Source organism: Callithrix jacchus, chromosome 10, assembly GCF_049354715.1.
Source record: "Callithrix jacchus isolate 240 chromosome 10, calJac240_pri, whole genome shotgun sequence".
Classification (NCBI taxonomy): domain Eukaryota; kingdom Metazoa; phylum Chordata; class Mammalia; order Primates; family Cebidae; genus Callithrix; species Callithrix jacchus.
This window is the reverse complement of record NC_133511.1, coordinates 9734504-9755337: the sequence shown is the minus strand read 5'-3', so window position 1 is coordinate 9755337 and position 20834 is coordinate 9734504.

The window sequence follows — 20834 nt, the reverse complement described above, 5'->3', positions numbered from 1 at the left end:
ATAGTAGGAGTATTGGGTGGATGAGAAGTATATGGACGTTAATAGAAAATACAATTTATTTGACATGGTAGGAAGTATTTCAGCTATTACAAATAAATAGGACTAAAAAAGTCAAGTTCCTGTAATGCAGTGACTTGATTGCCACAATTTAATATCAAGTACCATCTTGTTTCCCTGTAAAATGTGAGGACACTTATCTACCTCCCTGAAAAATTGGAAAGCAAGAGATTAAAAAAAACCCACAACCTGGTGTGAAGTTTCTTGGAAAGGACGCCCAGCATAAGGATATAATTGTTTTCTGGCATGCTGGCTGGTGCCTCTGCACTGCACTTTCCTCTTCTCAGAGAGTGACAGAATACTGTGAAAGACATTCAAGGCCAAGTGAACATTTACAAATGAATTACCACCTGCCATGAACACAGAAAGAAATATTGATGTTAAATAGAGCTATTTGAGAACTCAAGTAGGGGAAAAGAGTGTGGAACCAACTGAGACCTGATGAGCCTCATCAAGCTGTAGAAAGGCAAGGTTAAACTGTCTGGCAAAAAAAAAAAAAAAAGACAAATAGAAACAAGAACAAAAAACCACAGGTCTGGAATGAAGTGGGATATACATTCTTTCTTCTGTTGAAATCTAGCGTTGTCTAACTTTGTTAAGTAGCATGGGAAGCTATGGAAACACATTCCGAGATTATGGAACAAATATTAACAGGTAACGAAAAATGTTTGACTATCATAAAGTTGAGGAATAGAAGATAATATATATAAAGTAAAAGAAGACAGAACGGGAAGAGTGAGAACAAAGATTAATTTTTAGGTTTTTGTAATACAAAGAGGAGTAAAATGACAGAGAAGGAGAAGCTGAGGAGATGGAGTTATTAATACCTGTAGGGAGATGGGCATTTCTAATATTATTCTAATAGGTGATTGCTAGGTTGCATGCACATATGTGCACGTGTGTACACACACACACACACACACACACACACACACACACACACACACAGCTTCCCTAATCTAAAAATCTGAAATTCAAAATGCTCCAAAACCGGAAACTTTTTGAACATTGGCTTGAGATAATGGCACCTTTGCTTTCTGATGTTTCAGTGTACACAAACTTTGTTTCATGCACAAAATTGTTTAAAATATTGTATAAAACTACCTTCAGTTTATGTGAATAAGGTATATATGAAATACGAGTGAATTTTGTGGTTAAACTTGGGTCCCATCCCCAGGATATCTCATTATGTTTATGCAAATATTCCAAAATCTAAAAAAATCCAAAATGTGAAGCACGCTGAAATGCATTTTGGATAAGGGATAATCAAACATATACATTTTTCTCCGCTGATAGGATTTAGTAGAAGAAGTAATACTGATGGGATTTAGGGGGAGGGAAAGAGTGAAAATAGGAAAACCGCATCTCGACTGGGTTTTCGTAAGGCTGGTCTTCTCCTGGGACTGTGTATACCAGTCAAGGTTCTCCAGAGAAAAGAACCAATAGGATGTGTACGTACAGGGAAATTTATTTCAAGGAACTGGCTAACGTGATCATAAAGGCTGGAAGCTCGACATCCTTGGAGCTCGTGTCCCATTTGGAGTCTGAAGGCTGGTAGCAGTAGGAAGATATTCCAGTTTGAAGGCCATCAGGTAGGGAAATGCTCTTAGGGAAGAGAGCCAGCCATTTGTTCTATTTCAGACCTTCGACTGATTGCAAAAAGCCCACCCACAAACAGCATTATGTGGGACGATATGCTTTACCCAGTCCACCAACTTAAATGTTAATCTCATCCAAAAACTCCCTCATAGAAATACCCAGAACAATGTTTCAGCCTCCTGTGGCCCAGGAAAGTGTGTCAGCGTAAAATTAACCATCACACTTGGAAAACGGCTCCCCAAGAAGATCCACCTCCTAATCTCTGGAACCTCTTACCTAACAGGAAAAAAAAAAAAAAAGGCTCTTTGCAGATATGATTAAGCTAAATATTTTGAGATGAGGAGATGATCTTAAATTATCCCAGATTTGCCCTAAATGCAATCACATGTATTTTATAAGAGAGAGGTAGAGGGAGATTTGACATACCCAGGAGAGCAATGTAACCACAGAGACAGAGACTGGATGGGCGCAACCACAAGTCAAGGAATGCCGGCAAGCACCAGAAGCTGAAAGAGTCTCTTCCAGAAGTTTTCCAGAAGTTGGAGAAGCATGGACTGCTGACACCTGGAATTCAGTTCACTAAAATGGATTTCAGGCTTCCTACTTCCAGAACTGTGAGAAGAGAAATGTTCTGTTGTTTAAGCCTCCAAGTTTGTGTTAATTTGTCCCAGTGGCCATAGGAAACAAATTCAGAGACCAAAGAGAAAATCAACCCAGTTAATCACACATCAAGGGTATCAAAGATTATACACAAGACATTTTTTGAATGAGGGTTTTGAGAGTCAGAATCCTGGTGAGTCCCCTCCTATTAGCCTCTTTGACGTCTGAGTAGTGTAACTGTGTGAGTGTCCCACATGGAATAAGATGCGTTTGAGAAAAGGATTGAGAATTTGTCCCACGGTTTCAGTAGAATTGCATTTCAGAATAGTCAGGTAACCCAACTGATGAGGGAAAGCTCTTTTTTTAATACAGGGAGAAAGAATTACAGGGTTAGCATATCACCAATTTTCAACCTCGAATAAAAAAACCTGACGCATGGATCAAGCAAGAATCATCAGTGTTCATTAAACCCATTAGATCAGTGGTTCTGAAGGGTGACTGCTCACTGCAGTCACTGAGAAGCTTTGCAAACTATTGACACTTACATTCTACCATCAGAGTCTGATGAAATTGGTCTGAAATGGTTTCTGGGCGTCAAGATATTCAGAAGCTCCTAGGTGATTTAAAATGGGCAGCCAGGTTACAAACCACTGCATGAGGTGAAAGGAATTGCTTGTTTACATGCTGCCAAAATATCACTCTGTAACCTCCTTTCTGAGCCTTGATTTTTCTTATCAATAATACCTATCTTAGAGTGAAATTGTTTAAGGATGAAATAAACTAATGAATGCAAAGTGCTTAGGGAAAAGACCTGGCACACAGGAGGCGCTTCTGCTTTAGGTTCCAATCATCTTCCTGTCAAACTGCTGTTAACAGTAACCTTCTGCTGATGGGAGACTCTGCCCCATGCCCTCAGTATGCACAGAAATACTGGCATATACATTGTTATTCGATTTCTTCTCTAGGAGGGCTTCTCCAAAGACTAAAACCCAAATGACCTAGGTGAGAAGAGGAGAGCAGTATCTATGCGTGAGATGTATCGTGTGATCTCCACCTCGTCCCTGAGTTCTGTTCTCCTGCCAAGCTTGTGAACTCCCATTCAAACTGTATTCTCCCCGCCGCATCCCTGTAGGGTCTCATTCCACATTAGCTTGCTTCATTAAATAATCATTTATTGAGTACTTGTTAGCATCATTCTAAGCACTGGAGAAACAGTGCAATACTTGTACTCACGGAGCCCATTCTCAGGGAGGTGACAGAGAGCAAACTCAAAAACAAGTACATGTAAGTAAATATCTAGAGCAATTGTAGATAAGTCTTTTTTTTTGAGATGGAATTTTGATTTGTCGCCCAGGCTGGAGTGTGATGGCAAGATTGTGGCTCACTGCAACCTCTACCTCCTGGGGTCAAGTGATTCTCCTGCTTCAGTCTCCCAAGTAGCTGGGACTACAGGTGCATGCCACCACAGCTGGCTAATTTTTGTAATTTTAGTAGAGACGAGGTTTCTACATATTGACCAGGCTGGTCTTGAACTCCTGACCTCAGGTTATCAACCCGCCTCGGCCTCCCAAAGTGCTGGGATTACACGTATAAGCCACCATGCCAGCCAGTTTTACATAAATCTGGAGAAGAAAATAAAGCTCAGCAATTGGATAGAGAGTGAGGAAGGAATTTCTTTAGGATGGTCAGGATTTTTATTTTCTTTTTCTTTTATAAAGGAGATATTCCAACTTAAGAGAATAAAGAGATGGGAGTCACATGCTTTTCAGGAAGAGGAAACAGCTGGTGCAAAGGCCAGGGCAAGAGAGAACTTGGGATGTTTGAAGGAGTAAAAGAAGGCCTGTGTGTCTGGAACTGCGTGGGGAGAGATGAGATCAGAGACGGAAGCAGGAGTTAGATCATGCAGGGCCATGGTAAGGAGTTGGATTTTATTCTACTGGAATGAAAAGCCATTGAAGAACTTCCACCCAGAGAACAAATGCCCTGATTTTCACCTTAGAAAGATGGTTCTGTGTGGGTAATGGACCATAGAGGGACAACAGTGAAGTCAGGCTGGGAGGTCATCATAGAAGTCTACAAGAGAAAATGGTCGTTTGGATTAGAGTTATAGAGAGGGTAGGGACTGACAGGATGTGTGCGATGTGTTAGAGTTGAACAGCAGAACTTCCTAACTGAATGTGGGTGTAAAGGAACAAAGAGAATCAAGAATGGGCCAGGCATGGTGGCTCAGGCCTGTAATCCCAGCACTTTGGGAGGCCAAGGTGGGTGAATCACTAAGGTCAGGAGTTCAAAAGCAGCCTGGCCAATATGGCTAAACCCCATCTCTATAACCACTTTTTTTTTTTTTGAAGATGAAATCTTGCTCTTGTTGCCCAGGCTGGAGTGCAATGGAACGATCTTGGCTCACTGCAACCTCTGACTCCTGGTTCAAGCAATCCTCCTGCCTCAGCCTCCTTAGTAGCTGGGATTACAGGTGCCTGCCACCACACCTGGATAATTTTTATATTTTTAGTAGACATGGGGTTTCACCATGTTGGCCAGACTGGCCTCGAATTCCTGACCCCAGGCGATCCACCTGCCTCAGCCTCCCAAAGTGCTGGGATTACAGACGTGAGCCACTGTGCCTGGCCCAAATCTCTACGAAAAATACAAAAATTAGCAATCTGTGGTGGCGCATGCCTATAATCCCAGCTACTTGGGAGGCTGAAGCAGGAGAATCACTTGAATTTGGGAGGTGAAAGTTGCAGTGAGCTGAGATGGTGCCACTCTACCTGGTGACAGAGACTCTGTCTCGAAAGAAAAGGAATCAAGAATGATCCCTAGATTCTTAGGCTAAGCAACTGGTGACTTGTGGTGTCATTTAATTAGATGAGAAAGACTTTGAGAGGAGTGGATTTTGGAGAGGAAAACAATAATTTTGTTTTGGTCATGCTAAGTTGAAAATGCTCATGTCATGACCAATTGGAAAGATCAAGTAAACAACAGGTGCACAAGTCTGGAACTCAGAGAGATCCTGGCTTGAGCCACACATTTGAGAACCATTGACCTATTAGATAGTAGTACTAAAGCCATGGGAAATAATTAGGATGGGGAAGAAAAAAGGTCCAGGGACAGCCGAGGTGGGCAGATCACGAGGTCAAGAGATGGAGACCATCCTGGCCAACATGGTGAAACCCCGTCTCTACTAAAAATACAAAAAAAATTAGCTGGGCGTGGTGGTGCGTGCCTGTAGTCCCAGCTACTTGGGAGGCTGAAGCAGGAGAATTGCTTGAACCTGGGAGGTGGAGGTGGCAGTGAGCCGACGTGGCGCCACTGCACTCCAACCTGGTGCCTGGTGATGGAGTGAGACAGTCTTAAAAAAAAAAAAAAAGGTCCAAGGACAGAGACCTGGGGCAGCCCAATATATAGAGTGACAAGCATCACAATTGTGACCCAGAACCCTCTGCACCTTCTGGGCTCTCTATGTAATGCTCCCCACATTCTTGGCCCACATCAAAGCAGGAACTGTCCCTATTTGTCCCAGTCAGCACTGATTTTGCCTTTATCTCAATCCCAGCTGCTCTTCCAATCCGTCTCCCTCACTTGGCACTTAATCACACATGGCGCTTTGCTTGGGGACTTTTATCTCTTCGGTGTGCCTTAGTTTTGTCTCCACAGCTAGCTTGCTGCCTCCAGGAGGGCAGTGAACATGCTTAATAAGTCTCTCTATCACCTTCAAAATCTAACAGAGAACTATGACGTGCTCAGAAACACATGCTGATTGATGGGGTATACAGCTTGGGAAATGCCCCAAGAGACCATGTTGCCATACTGTGTTTGTGACCCCCATTTCTGGCACATCCCTGTCCATGGTGGTGCCACCCAGGCAGGGATAAAGCATTGTCTCCACTATGGGAGATGAAATAAGCACCAGAAAACCTCCCAGCAAGTCAGGTGGGCAAAGCAAAACACAAAGAAGTGAAATTACTTTCTTGGTAAATAGACACATACAAGCAAACAGGAACAAAACACCACAGCACAAACAAAATCCGATTTCCATTAGAAGGGCAAAGGTCTTCAGCACTCACTCCCAGAGGCTGAGTATAAGATCTATTTGTTGAGTGAGGCAAGCCAATTTGAACATTAAATAGAGTCAGCCCCCACTGCATTTGTAGAACACTGACATTTCTGAAAAGTCTGTGGCTGAGTGTGCTCTCTGTGCTTCTCTTTCTTGCTTGACTATTGCAAGTTGCCTGCTACTTAAAGAACTGTTAGATCATTAGCTGTGGCCAGAATGCCAACTCCTTACAGCCTTCTCAAAGCCTGTCCAGAGTCCCATCAGCAGCACAAAAAGACAAAGAAGCTCGCAGGCACAGAGGACAGAGGGAAGAAAATGGAAGGAGAACAGTGCATTGAATCCAGAGAACAAAAACAGAAACCCGTAGCAGCAGATGTCAGTGAGGAGGGTTAGGAAAATGCTGATGAATGGAATGGAGCCGAAACTATCAGAAACAAAGAAAAGATAAGAACATTGAAAAAGGAACAGAAAGGCACAAAATAGAGCATGAATCAAAGATGAGAGAATGAATGGGAAAGTAAGAGAAAAACAGGCGAAGTGTGGTTGATGGGAGAAGTATACACAAAAATGGAAAAAGTAATAACTCCTTTAAGGGTATACTTTGCAATGCATCAGGGCCTTTGGAATACTTGGCCGAGAATGTTGAATAATAATGTCTTTACAGAATTAGACTTAATACATTATTAAGTAACTTCAGTGGTATAGCACATAGTTGAACTTACTTGAAAAATCAGAATAATTAAACAAAACATAATTTGTATAATTCATGAAAGCCACAAGGAAGGAATTGTTTTCTGTTACTGTAATTAATACATGCTTACTAACGTGTAGGTGCTTAGGGCAAACAGTCAGTCGCCATTGATAGTTCTACCAGCAATGAGACAGAAATATAGACCAACCCTAATGTGAATACAAAAGCTCAGAAAGGAAAGAAGTGGTTTCTTTCTGAGGCCTGTATTGCAGGCAGATTTTTAAAAATTTGTCACAATCACATTCACTACATTATAGCATATAAAGTTGAAAAGTGTCTTCTGAACATTGTTCATTCTCTAGCTCTAAATGCAAATCCTAAGATCTAATATAGTTGGAAGATTTGACAATGATCAAAATAGGTTTATAAAAGCTAAGATGCCATGCTGCTATCATTGAGAGTCCAGCCAACTTTCATGGGAATTCATCCATCTTGTCATGTGGAGTTTGTCTCACCCTGCTGTTGCGGGATGCCATTTGCATGTGTCCCCAGATGATGTTTTTTTTTTCTTTGAGGAGTGGGGGGTTTGGCTTCCTCATTCATCCCTCTTGCTAAGAGAGAAGAGAGTTGATGTTGCATCTAAAGATGCTGTAAGACAATGAACATTTGATGTTGTGTGTATCTACAAGTTCCATTTTTTTTTTAATTTTTATTGCATTTTAGGTTTTGGGGTACATGTGCAGAACATGCAAGACAGTTGCATAGGTACACACATGGCAGTGTGTTTTGCTTCCTTTCTCCCCTTCACCCATATTTGGCATTTCTCCCCAGGCTATCCCTCCCCAGCTCCCCCTCCCACTGATCCTCCCCTTTTCCCCCCAATAGACCCCAGTGTGTAGTACTCCCCTCCCTGTGTCCATGTGTTCTCATTGTTCATCACCCGCCTGTGAGTGAGAATATGCGGTATTTCATTTTCTGTTCTTGTGTCAGTTTGCTGAGAATCATGTTCTCCAGATTCATCCATATCCCTACAAATGACATGAACTCATCATTACAAGTACCATTTTTGTGCATGATTACACTCCACTGACATCTTCCAAGTACAGGGTGAGACAAACTCCACATGACAAGATGGATGCATATGATTGAGTAAGAAACAAGAAAGTGACCCCACCAAAGCCTCCCCGGATGGTGTACAGGGATCAGGTCCACCATGGTGCAGATTCAGCCACCACCCAGGGTGTGCTTACAGACTCTGCATAGATATTGCTGCATGCAGCCCACGTGCCTGTCAGAATGGCCTGTGTTTAATTCTCTTGAAAGAAAGTGATTTGCTCACGATCCCCAGCCTCAAGGAGCCAAGGAAGGGTCATTCATGTGGAAGGTCCAGGCTGGTCAGTCATCTGACTTTTCTACCACATTAAATTTTCCATTAAATCTCACCAATGGTAATGGCTTAAGTGTAAAGAGCCATGATGTGTATATTAAGCTATGTGCCACATATTTATTTTTAGATTTTCCACAGCATTCTTGTCAATATGGGATTAATGCCTAAACTTTGTAAATGTTGTAAATTTTGTAAATTAATGAATAAAGGTTTTGAGTGTATAAAAAAAAAGAGAGAGTCCAGGCAATTTTTAGTGACAGACGAGCCCCATGTATGCAGTCCGGCTAGTGTCTTCAATCCAGACAGGTGCAAGGTCCTTGTGAGTACCACTCATAGACCGTCTAGGCTGTGGCTGTGAGGGGAAGTCCTTTTGATGTTTTCCTGCTGAATCACGTCAAGGATGGTAGGGGAAATGATGGGATCATCGGCCACAAACAGAATAGTTGTCTTATTTCACCCAAATACTACTTTTGGTCCCTGGTGGCATGATTGAAGTGAAGAAAGGTATCATGAAAAGTATTTGATTTGAGATTTAGGACGGTTAGTGGCAGTGTCTGCCCACCCTCACTCTAATAAGCTAAGTGGCTTGTTCAGTGGACACGTTTAGACCCCATAGTACACTGATCCATGCTCTGCTTCTAAGGCTCCTGGGAACTCTTATTAGGTGTTCATGTTAGGTTCAGTATAGACTCTGGGTAAAGTCACCCTAAAATATGGAGAACATGAGCCATGACTTTGGGCGTGTTTAGGAAGCCATGAGGGCCCTGGGGAGGGGGAAGTTGGTACCTTGTTAGCGACTCATAATCTCGGAAGAAAAGTCACTCCTCCGTAGCTCTGGATAAGGTTTTGGCTCAGAACAATGAAAGACCCTAGAACGGGACTGTAGCAAATGTGGGGTTCCCAGCTGCCCTTCAGCAGTGTTGACCATTCCCATGGCCATTTGCTAGGGGAAATGATTGGGGTAGGGAAATTTACATACTTCCTTCTTAGAATTTGGGAATCGGAGCCTCCATAGTAGAGGAAAGAATATAAGTAAATCCGAGATTCCAAGAGAAGGCCTGTGTGGCACACTTCTACCTTTTGGCCAGAGACTGGCACACGAAACTGCAAAGAGGTTAAGGGTCTTGCTTAAGGTTGCAGCCAAGCAGAAAGCCTTACTCTCTTCCCTCCATGAAACTTCATTCCTTCTGTACAACCCAAACTATTTTACACCCTCATAAGACAAAAAGCGATCCACAAGAGAATGCCCCTAAACCTCCCCCTTGACCCTTGGCAGGTGGCCCCTCTCTACTGCACTTCAGTTAACAACTTGGCTTTTCAGACATGACCTCTACTCCTTCTCCCAGGGTGTGAGGCAGTGAATGGGACACTTTCTTGAGAGACTGAGCAGCCCAGCAAGGCATTTATCAGCGTGCAGGGAAGTTGTGTTTGAAACGACACTACACTTGTCTGAATAGGCACGACCCTTACTCCTGGGACACATTTTTCACTGTCATGTCTGCCTGGTAGCCTGAATTAAGAAAGTGATTCATTTGAGTTTCTCACATTCTCTCTTTCATGGCTGGAAGAACCCATGGGTCATTTATAGTTTGGATGGGGCCCCTCTCATCCTTTATTTATAAAAAAGCATGAACGTGCTCCCTGTTCACAGGAAGGCCTGGTTCGCTTTCACCCCATTTCCTTTTGTTCACAAGGTCAGTATATCTCTTTCTTTTCTCCTTGCATAGATTATTTTTTTTTTACATATCTAATGAAAAGGAAGCTCAAAGGTGACCTTTGAGGACCCTCGTCACTTTATGGGTTATTAAAGCCCATGCAGCTTTGTCCTTTGTGTACTGCTCATGTGGACCCAAGTGTTTTTCTCTGAAGAGTACAATGACAGGAAATGGATTTTGGCTCACTATAAAGGCAAGCAAATAGCAGTTATACATGCCTGAAAAGTAAATGAGTTGTCTCCAGAATTAGTGAGCTTCTCAGCCTTTGAGGTGTGTAATGAACACACAGGGGACAGTGGCCACGCTGAGAGATAATATTATATGGGATTCTCACATCAGATTAGGGGGCCAGTCGACAATTGCAAACATTTGAGTATTTTTTGCACTAGAGATAAGGAAAGCAAAGACTGGTGAGGCAGTGTAGCAGGGTTAGCTTAGAAGGTCCCTCAAGTCCCTTTCAACTTCACACAGTATCTAGATGCATGAAGACACCACCTGAGAAAAGTCTTAGATGCAGTTTGTTTCTTAGAGTTGTTTACCTGGAGTGACCTTTAGAGATAATCTTTCTGAAGCTTTAAAAAAGTAGAAAAAAGAAAAGAGTTTCCAAAAGGTGCATTTTTTTTTTTTTTTTCCCCAAGAACACACAGCTGGTCATGTTGTTGATTTAACAGATAGACATGCACCATGGATTGCAGGGTAGGTAGAACACTTTTGGCATGAAAGTGTTCTAAATTTCCCTTTTGACCATGATGGAAATTCCTACTTCTCTAGCTGCTATTATAGGTGCAGTTTAGGAAGGGGCCTAATTTTTCTCCTCTGTGTAACACTCTGATTCACGAGACAGGGGAAGAAAGGGGCGGTGTAGAATGGGTTTCTGTTAAGACCTCAGATGCATCACCTAAGAGCAAGTAGTATAGCAACAAGCAGGAAGGCAGTCAGTCGTTTCCATGGTGTGACTTAGGGGCTGCCATGGTTACAACTACATGTGTCAATGCCACTCATCTTCGTAGGAAGAGTTTCATGGCTTTCAGCCCTGATGGTATTTGTAGTCTTAAAGAGGCCTCTATTTAAACACCATGGTGAATGTAGCTAACTCGATCAGTTGATACTGCAGTCCTCAGCACTTGGAATATCTTTTGTGTGCCCGGCTCATAATGACTTCATTTAATTAACTAGCTGATAGATAACTGAGAGAAAGGCTTTGCAGGGAATGGGATACAAACTACATGCCTTGAGTTTGGATACCAGGGTGATTAGGAGTATGAGCTTTGAACTCAGGAAACACTGAGTTCTTACACCAATGCTGTCATTTCTTAGCACTATGACCTTGGGAAAGTTAGTACCCAAGCCCAAGTTTCCTTACTGTAAAATAGGAATCATAATAACATCCTTAGGTTATTTCGAGAGCTGTTTAAATAACATCCAGAAAGTCCATGGGAGAGTATCAGGCACGCAAATGTTAATTATTTCTACTATGACACCAGAATTGAAGGAAGGGACTGGAATAAGGGAGAGAGAAGACACAAGGAAAACATGCCTACAAAACGCGTTTGTCCAAAGTCTGCTTCATCCAGGCCATCTTCTCTCCAAAGGGAGGATTGGGTCTCAGAGAAAAGGCCAGGGAAACAGCCCTGCAAACTCTATGGTAAAGGTCTTCCCTTGAAGTCGGCTCTTGGAGGACAGGGATTACGTGCTGGTTAATGTTCAACGCGTGCCGCAGGAAACCTGCCTCCTGGTTTCATTTTTCCTCCTTACCTGACCCTTCCTGGACTCCACACTTCAGCCATTTTGAATTTCTAGTCTCCAGATAATTACACATGTCATTCTTCTGCTTGGGAACCTTTCTTGGCTGATTACTTCTGACTTGAACCTTGGATTTCAGCTTTGATGTGACTTCCTCTGGGAAGCCCCCCTGCACTTCTAGAGTGAGCTGAGTGTCTCTCCCGTGTTTCCCCACAGCATCTGCCTGAAAACTCATACCCCTCTTTATGATTTGCTGGTTCATGCTTGTCTTCCCCACTAGGTTGTAAAGTCAGTGAGAGCAGAGACCACATCTGGTTTATTCTCTATGATATCTCCTAATCACCACCTAGTATAAGTGGCAACGAAGGGGAACTCAATAAATACTAAATGAGTGAATGAATGAGGCACATGCTGAGATTTAGGGGAGGGGATGTTGCTTTGGATTTATCCTAGCGTTTCTACTCTGATCTGAAAAGATCCTTGTTAAAATAATGTTATTATTATTCCTCTTTTCTTGTAGAAACTGTCTATGGATTATTTACACCTCAAAACATGAAGGGCTTTCTGTGTGATTAAAGACAATTCAGGTAGAGGCCATTTCTGTTTACTCAACTTATGGTTTGACCAGGATCTTGGTGCTTTATCAGATAAAGAAGAATGTGCCTATAGTAACAGTTGTTGGTGTAGGTGTCTTCCAAATCATGTTGAAAAATACAGCATTAAATCACTGTGAAAGGAAAACTAATTTGAGTTCCTTCTCAGCTTGAACCTCTTTGTACTATTTTGGGTACAAAAGATTCTCAATTACTTTCCCTTTCATTGGGACTTTTCTGATTTAGCATGTGACCTCCTCTCAATCAGTGGTTAAACATGGGGTGACCATGCATTCATCATTGAAACCAAAGCACTTCTGAGTTCCAGCCTGTGACTTGAACCCGAGAACAGTTCCTCTTTGTGTTCTGTGTTCAACAAATGAAAGAGGAATCACAAGCCCAGCTTCCTCTAGAACAGAGGATTGGAAGGCTGAGCTTACTAATACGTAGTTTGCATTACACGTGGGGGTTAAGAACCTCGGTCCATTGCCAGCAACAGAGCTCATTAAAAAAACCCTTTTTGGACATGGATGAATCTGGAGAACATCATCCTCAGCAAACTGACACGAGAACAGAAAATGAAACACCGCATATTCTCACTCATAGGCGGGTGATGAAAAATGAGAACACATGGACACAGAAAGGGGAGTACTAAACACTGGAGTCTATTGGGGGGAAAAGGGGAGGGCCAGTGGGAGGGGGAGGTGGGGAGGGATAGCCTGGGGAGAAACGCCAAATGTGGGTGAAGGGGAGAAGAAAAGAAAGCACACTGCCATGTGTGTACCTACGCAACTGTCTTGCATGCTCTGCTCATGTACCCCAAAACCTAAAATCCAATAAAAAATTAAAAAAAAAAAAAAAAAGAACCTCAGTCCAGTTGCTATGCAACTGGGCTTTGGAATGGAAGAAAACAACATGTGGAGGTGTGCATTTTGTTTCTCCATGGAAAAAGAATTCATTTTGGAATAGTTTCAAGCTTAAGCCAAACATTTGCAAGTACAAAGATCTCCCAGATTTCTCTCACCCAGTTCCTCAGCTGTTAATATTTCACCGCATTACCCCTCCCCCTTTCTTTATCGTTTAGTTTATAAAGGGGAGGGGAAAGTTCACTCTCGTCCCTCATACCGTGGGTGCAGTATCAGCGGGACGACCTGGCAAACAAACCAACAAAAAGGCTGGAAATTGGAGAACAAAAGTATTTTTGTAGGCAGATTCCGTATGCTGGGCATTGTGCTAGCTGCTTGGCAAGCATTACTTCTTTAAGTCCCTGGAAACATCCACGGAAGATTATGATCATTCCCACTCTACAGATGAGGAAACGGGGGCTCAGAAGGGATTAGGAACTTGTGCGAGGTCACAAGGCCAGGAAAGTGATGTGCCTGTGTGTACCATTTTAAAGCTTCTCCTTCCATTACAGCTTGCCTCGTCACTGTAAAAAGAACATTCAACTGGGAATAAAAGGGTCCTGCCCAGCGCTAAATCTGTGTTATCTTGGGCAAGGAACTTAACTTTGTAGATATTCAGTTCTTTCAACTGTAAAATGAAGGAGGCTGGACTAAATTAGCCTTAGGATTTCTTCCAGCTCAAAACTGAATAATTTAATAAGTGCCATATTTTTGCCAGGTTCGCTGACAAAAGTCCATTGAATATATTAGTGTCTACCATAAGAATAGGGGGAATGGGGCTTAGAGCTTATTTAATTCAGCAGCAAACTAGTTAATTTCTTCTATCTGTTGGGTTGTCCTTTTGATAGGCTATTTAAAGCATCTGTCCTTAACCTTTTGCTACCTTTTGACCTACCCTATACCAGCTGGGTGTTCACACCTCACATCCTAGGGGTTGAGATGATTCTGAGGGATAGATTGCCTCTGCTGGGGAAAGTGAAGGACTTAGATTTGAAATCATCCTTGGTAGCCTAGTAGTCACTCTCTGTACCAGTTTCCTTAGATAGTCTATTCAGTCTTCAAAGAGTTCTATCTATATTAAAAACACCCTCTTCCTAAATACTTGACCGTCATTTAGGGACTGAGTATGTATACCCACACAGTTATGCAATGGTGCTCCAAGAGGCCCCCCAAACAAGCTATATGAAAAATACAGCTCTTGCAGTTCAGGTCCCAGAGTTTCAAAAAATTTTATGTAAATATAAACATATATTTATATGTGTTACAAAATGTAATACATAATTACAAAAATATATATGCATATATATTTATATTTATTTATTTATGGAATGCCATGCCACAATCATAGTTCACTGAAGCCTCAAACTCTTGGGCCCAAGCGATCCTCCCACCTCAGCTTCCTTAGTAGCTGGGACTACAGGTGCATGCCACCACACCTGACTATAATCAGGGGTCCTGTTTACTCCTTCCCAAGGATTGGAAATGATACTAACCTCTGTAATCCAAGTACTTTGAGAGGCTGAGGCTGGAGGATTGCCTAAAGCCAGCAGTTTGAGACCAGCCTGGGCAACAAAGCAAGAAACTGTCTCTACAAAAAAAATTAAAAATTAGCCAGGTGTGGAGGTTTGTGTCACCCACCCTCCCAGCTGCTCAGGAAGCTGAGGTGGGAAAATAGCTTGAGCCCAGGAATTTGAGGCTTCAGTGAATCACGATTGTGCCACTGTACTCCAGCCTGGGCAACAGAGTGAGACCCTGTCTATATTTTTTAAGAATCTATATCTATATCCAATCCATATTATCTGTCTCAAAAAACAGGTAAATATAAAACCTAAAATAAACACTACTGTCTTATGAAGCAGAATTTAAAAATGCTGTTCCTTTTTAATGTAAAATGTGAGAACTCCCAACAATCTCACTATTGCCATGAATTCTTTTGTCTCCAGGGATCTGGAAGTAATTATTCTCTTTCTTCTTTCATTAAGCATCCTAGAATGAGAAAGTTTGAGAGGCAGTGATATTTAAAAAGCATGACATGGTGCCTAGTATATTGTATATGTTCAAAATAAAGCCATTATTGTTGCCATTGTCGTATCTAGCTCAATTCTCTTTTAATACAATTTCCTAACACTACACAATTTCCACGTAGTTTTCTTTCTTTCCAACAGGAATCAGTTCAGCATTTGATACCCAGTGAAGGCAGAGCTGACCTTCTCTCATTCTTTTCTGAATCTGTCCATTGGTTCTGAATCCCACAGGTCCCAAATCTATAATGTGAAAAGATGGTAACTCTAAGGTCATTAACACGTGACAACCATGTGAATGCAGCTGCTTATACTTTCTGTACCTTCTGAGACCTTTTCCTTCCGGTTACATATTCTTAGTTTCTTCATCTTTTCTTTAGATAATATGATGTTTAGATTCTCTCACCATACTGGTACCCTCTTCAGAAGTTACTCTGGTTTATCTATATCTCTTTCAAAGAACTGATTCAATAATACCAAGAAACATTTTATTCCAATTGTATGCCTTCTATCAAAGGCTGATTAGCCTCAAGAGGGGCAGATAGAGGCACATGGAGAAATCGTATGCATCTTACTGAATTTCCTCACTGGTAATAATTGGGAGGCTGGGTGCAGTGGCTCATACCTGTAATTCCAGCACTTTGGGAGGCTGAGGCAGGTTGATCAACTGAGGTTGGGAGTTCGGGACCAGCCTGGCCAACATTGCAAAACCCAGTCTCTACTAAAAATACAAAAATTAGCCAGGGGTGGTAGTGCACACCTGTAGTCCCAGTTACTTGGAAGGCTGAGGCAGGAGAATCACTTGAACCCTGGAGGCAGAGGTTGGAATAAGCTGAGATCAAGACACTGCACTCTAGCTTAGGTGAGAGAATGAGACTCCATCTCGAAAAAAAAAAAAAAAGGAAATGTGACCTAACCTATTAAATAGCTGAAGTTATTTGGCTGTTCAACATTCATTTTTTCCTCCCTCCCTCCCTCCCTCCCTCCCTCCCTCCCTCCCTCCCTCCCTCCCTCCCTCCCTCCTTCCTTCCTTCCTTCCTTCTTTCCTTCCTTCCTTCCTGACTTCTTTTTAAGGAATTTTCTCTTTCCCACTGGGTATTGTCTGTTGGAACTATAGTCAGGGATCCTGTTTACTTCTCCCCAAGGGTTGGAAATGATGCAAGTTAAACCAAGCTGCTGTTCCCTCCTTGGAACTCAAATATTGAGCAGAAGAACAATGATGCTGAAAAATCCCTGGATTTCCATCCCATCCTAGTAGGGCTCCTTGACTGTACTGTTCTCGCTACAGGCCACCGTTGTGGCTCCTGGTTCTAGCCTTTCATTGCTTCTGTGAATCTCACATCCTCCTGATATATTTATTTTGCTTAAGATAGAGTTGCTCTCTATTGCTGATAAACAAATAGCCCTAACAAATAGAACTGTTGTACACGGTGGTGTGCTTATGTACTGTATAAATACTTCTACAATATAGCTCCCTAATGGTTTCTACAATACCTATTCCTAAGATTTAAAGAATTATAAGCAATCGCAACACCTATTCATAAAATTTAAAGAATTATAAGCAATCGCTTGCCTTTTGACTTGATCATAATGTGTTATCTGTCTTTATCTCCAGGAGGCTAAATCCATGCAGACAAACCTGGATTTGTTTTCATCTTTCTCTCCTTCCTACCATATGATTTTATAATTTTTACTGAGGAAGTCAATTAAGAAAGTATCTAATTTTGCCTGAACGTAAAAAATTAGTGAAAAGCCCACTTGTCTGTCTTTTATTTTTTATTTGTTTTGAGACGAGGTGTCACTCTGTCCCCCAGGCTAGAGTGCAGTGGAAAAATCACGGCCCACTGCAGCCTTAACCTCCCCAGGCTCAGGTGATCCTCCTGTAGCAGGAATGGCTGCGGGAAACAGATTTCCCAAACACTGAATACAGAAGGAAAGAGTTTATTCAGCCGGGAGTCTAGGCATAATTTGTCCAAAGCCCACCTCATCTAACAAAGGAAGGTTCTGCCTTTATATAGGCTTATACTTTAGATGTTACACGTGGAAGAATCTTAGCTTTATAGCTTTAGAAGTCACATATGAAAAGGGTCTCGGTTTACAGCTTCAGGAGTCACATATGAAAGGGTTCCAGTTTACAGTTTTAGGCCTCACATGTGAAAAGGTTTCTGGTTTGATCTTGTTTTAAGTAAAAATAGTGTCTTCCAGAGAGTTTCCCCAAGACCAAGCATGTTATTTTCAGGAAGGAGATTCAAGAGGCATGGCTGGCCTGCTCTCTCTTCTACTGAGATGCACAGTGGATGACAGAGGGGGAGGGAATCCTGGATGCCTGGGTCTCCTTCCTCACTCCCACCTCAGTTTATACTTTTAGTAGAGATGGGGTTTCACCATGTTGCCCAAGCTGGTCTCAAACTTCTGGGCTCAAGCGATCCACCTGCCTCAGCCTCTCAAAGTGCTGGGACTACAGGCATGAGCCACTGCGTCTGGCTTTGTCTGCCTTCTAAGTGGGAAGAAGTCAGCTCAGTTGTGGAGTTGCATGTGGCAAGAGGCTTTGCATTCTCTTCCAAATAGAACTGGGGGAGTAGGACAAATTTGCAGCTACGAAAATGTCAGTATTCGTTCTACAACGAAGCCAGATTTCATCCTCTTCCTGTGTTGAAAATGACAAAAGGAAAGCAGATATTCTAGCATAAGATCAAAATCAGTACTTGAGTGAAGAAGAAAACTTTGTCAACAGAGTGGCAAAGCAACAGGAGGCAAAAGGTTTAATGCTACAGGGAGGCAGCTAAGGGTCCAGCTTGCCCTTGACACACATCTAGCCAGGCAACTCTCTAACATGTCTGGACTCATCTACTGCAGTTCCAATTTTTGTAACTAAAGTTTCATATTCTTTTCGTATTGGTGAGATCTCAGCCAGATATTTATCTGGGAATATCAGATACTTCCTCTGAGAAGTAGATGGCGGTGCAAGAAGTTTCTTGAGGGAGGGGGTGATATCTGTGAAAGCAAAAAGGGCAAGGAAGCAGAACTGAGCGGGAGAAGCCTTCAGACTGCAGTGCTGATCTGTCTCCTGTGGAAGGAAAGGGAGGATGGAGTGTGGGGAGACCCTGGGGCCACTGTGCAGCTCTGATGGTCTCTGCCAAGCCAACAGGGAGCTCAAGAGTGGAGACTCCTGTTAGAGAAGCCCTGCTTTTAGGAGCCTAGTACCTTCCTCATGAAATCATTGGCAGGAGACTGCCTAAGAAGGACATGGCCTCAGTTCAAGATCTGCAGATCCTGAGGGCACAGATAAAGGCTGAAGCTACTGACCTCCTTGCAGCTGAATGGAGACCCAAGCAGCATGCTCTCTGGGCTGCCACTTTTGTCCTTCTGAATTGTATCTGAAATTCATGCGTGGCTTAACTGCTTAGTGCACAGACTCTGGAGCTAGACAGAATCCCATTCTGAATCCCAGCTCTAATAGTTGCTCACTGTGTAAACTCCTTCTCTTTAAGGTGGAGACAAAATCAGTAATAATTTTATAGACTTACTGTAGAACACTTAGAAAAATGCTTGACACGGGGTTTATACAAAATACATATTTGTTATTATAATTTATCCATTAAAGGTTCACTATGTGTCAATCTCCTTTGATCTGGCTTGTAGGAACGTTTGGTTTGCCGTCTTTGAATCAGCTCAGTTATCTGTGAAGCAACAATTAACAACTTACTTTTTATTGAAAATATATATATGTATTTTGAGACAGAGCCCTACTCTGTCACCCAGGCTAGAGTGCAGTGGCATGGTCTTGGCTCATTGCAACTTCTGCCTCTTGGGTTCAAGCAATTCTCATGCCTCAGCCTCCCCACATAGTTAGGATTACAGACAGGCATGCACAATCAGCCTTGGCTAATTTTCATAATTTTAGTAGAGATGGGATTTCGCCGTGTTGGCCAGGCTTGTCTCAAACTCCTGGCCTCAAACAATCCACCCACCTCGGCCTCCCAAAATGCTGGGATTACAGACATGAGCCACTGCACTTGGCCTATTGAAAGTATATTTGAGAGACGGAGAGACACCAGCAAATGCCCTGATTACTAATTAATGTCAGCGCCATGATCAAGCTCTTAAGTTATGTCTTGTGTACAGACTTGGTTATTTCTGTTTAGTATTTTTCTTTATTTTATTTTTCCTCAAGAGGTTAGCATTGGCTCCAGGGGCTAACAGCTTCTCAGCTTTAACTGTTAGGCTACCATTTATTTACACGTCAAGGGAGCACTGTTTCCAAAATGTCTTACCAGTGGGAGAAAACAGACTCATGTGTGGCACTTAAGGAACTACAGAGAAAGAACTTTCTTAAAAGAAGTCCCCTGGGCCGGGCATGGTGGCTCACGCCTGTGATCCCAGCACTTTGGGAGGCCAAGGTGGGTGGATCACCTGTGGTCTGAAGTTTGAGACCAGCCTGGCCAACATACTGAAACCTTGTCTCGATTAAAAAATACAAACAATTAACCAGGCATGGTGGCAAGTGCCTATAATCCCAGCTATTCAGGATGCTGAGGCAGGAGAGTCCCTTGAACCCAGGAGGTGGAGGTTGCAGTGAGCCAAGACTGCCCCATTGTACTCCAGCCTGGACAATGAGAGTGAAACTCCGTCTCAAAAAAAAAAAAAGTCCCCCAAATGCTACCAAGCAGATTATTTTATTTATTAGCAAACACATATATAGTACTTAGAGGTCCCAGGGTTGACTCTAAGCACTGTACAAATGTCAATTAACTTAATCCTTACAACTAGGCTGTGAGGTAAGTACTTGCTGTCACCGCTGTCAATACATTCATTTTAGAGCTGTGGTTTCTTTTTTTAAAAGAGGTTTAGGAGTAGAAGTGCAGTTGTGTTACATGCATACACTGCATAGTGGTGAAGTCTGGGCTTTTAGTGCACCTGCTACTTGAATAGGGGACGTTGTTAAAACTCAGAGATGTTAAATAACTTGCCCAAGGACAGAAGCCAGTGGGAAGCAGAGTTGGAATTTGAATACAAGCAGAGTTTGTGTCTCCAAGGCTTGTGCTTGTCACCACCGCAGACCATGCCTCCTGAGTAAGTCCTCTCCTTTAAAATGCATTCTTCGCTTTCCATCGCCCTATTGCAAGGACACATTGGAGGACACATCTCCGAAAAGAAGGTTCTAGTTTACTCTGGGTCTGAGGATCCATCCAGCTTGCTTGAGAGAGGATCCCTGAAATTGTGGTTCTGACTTTATGTTACTTTGGGACTTTCAATGTGGAACTTTACATTGGAGCCCACCTGAACTGGTAGTGGTTCCTTGGATCCAATTTGTCAAGTGCCTGGAAAAACACTTAGGACAAGTTGCCAAACCTTAAGCCACGTCTGAGGGCAGTAAAAATGATCACTAGTTGTATCAGTCTGTTCTGCTGCTGTAAAGAACTGTCCAGGGCTGGGTGATTTACAAAGGAAAGAGGTTTAATTGAG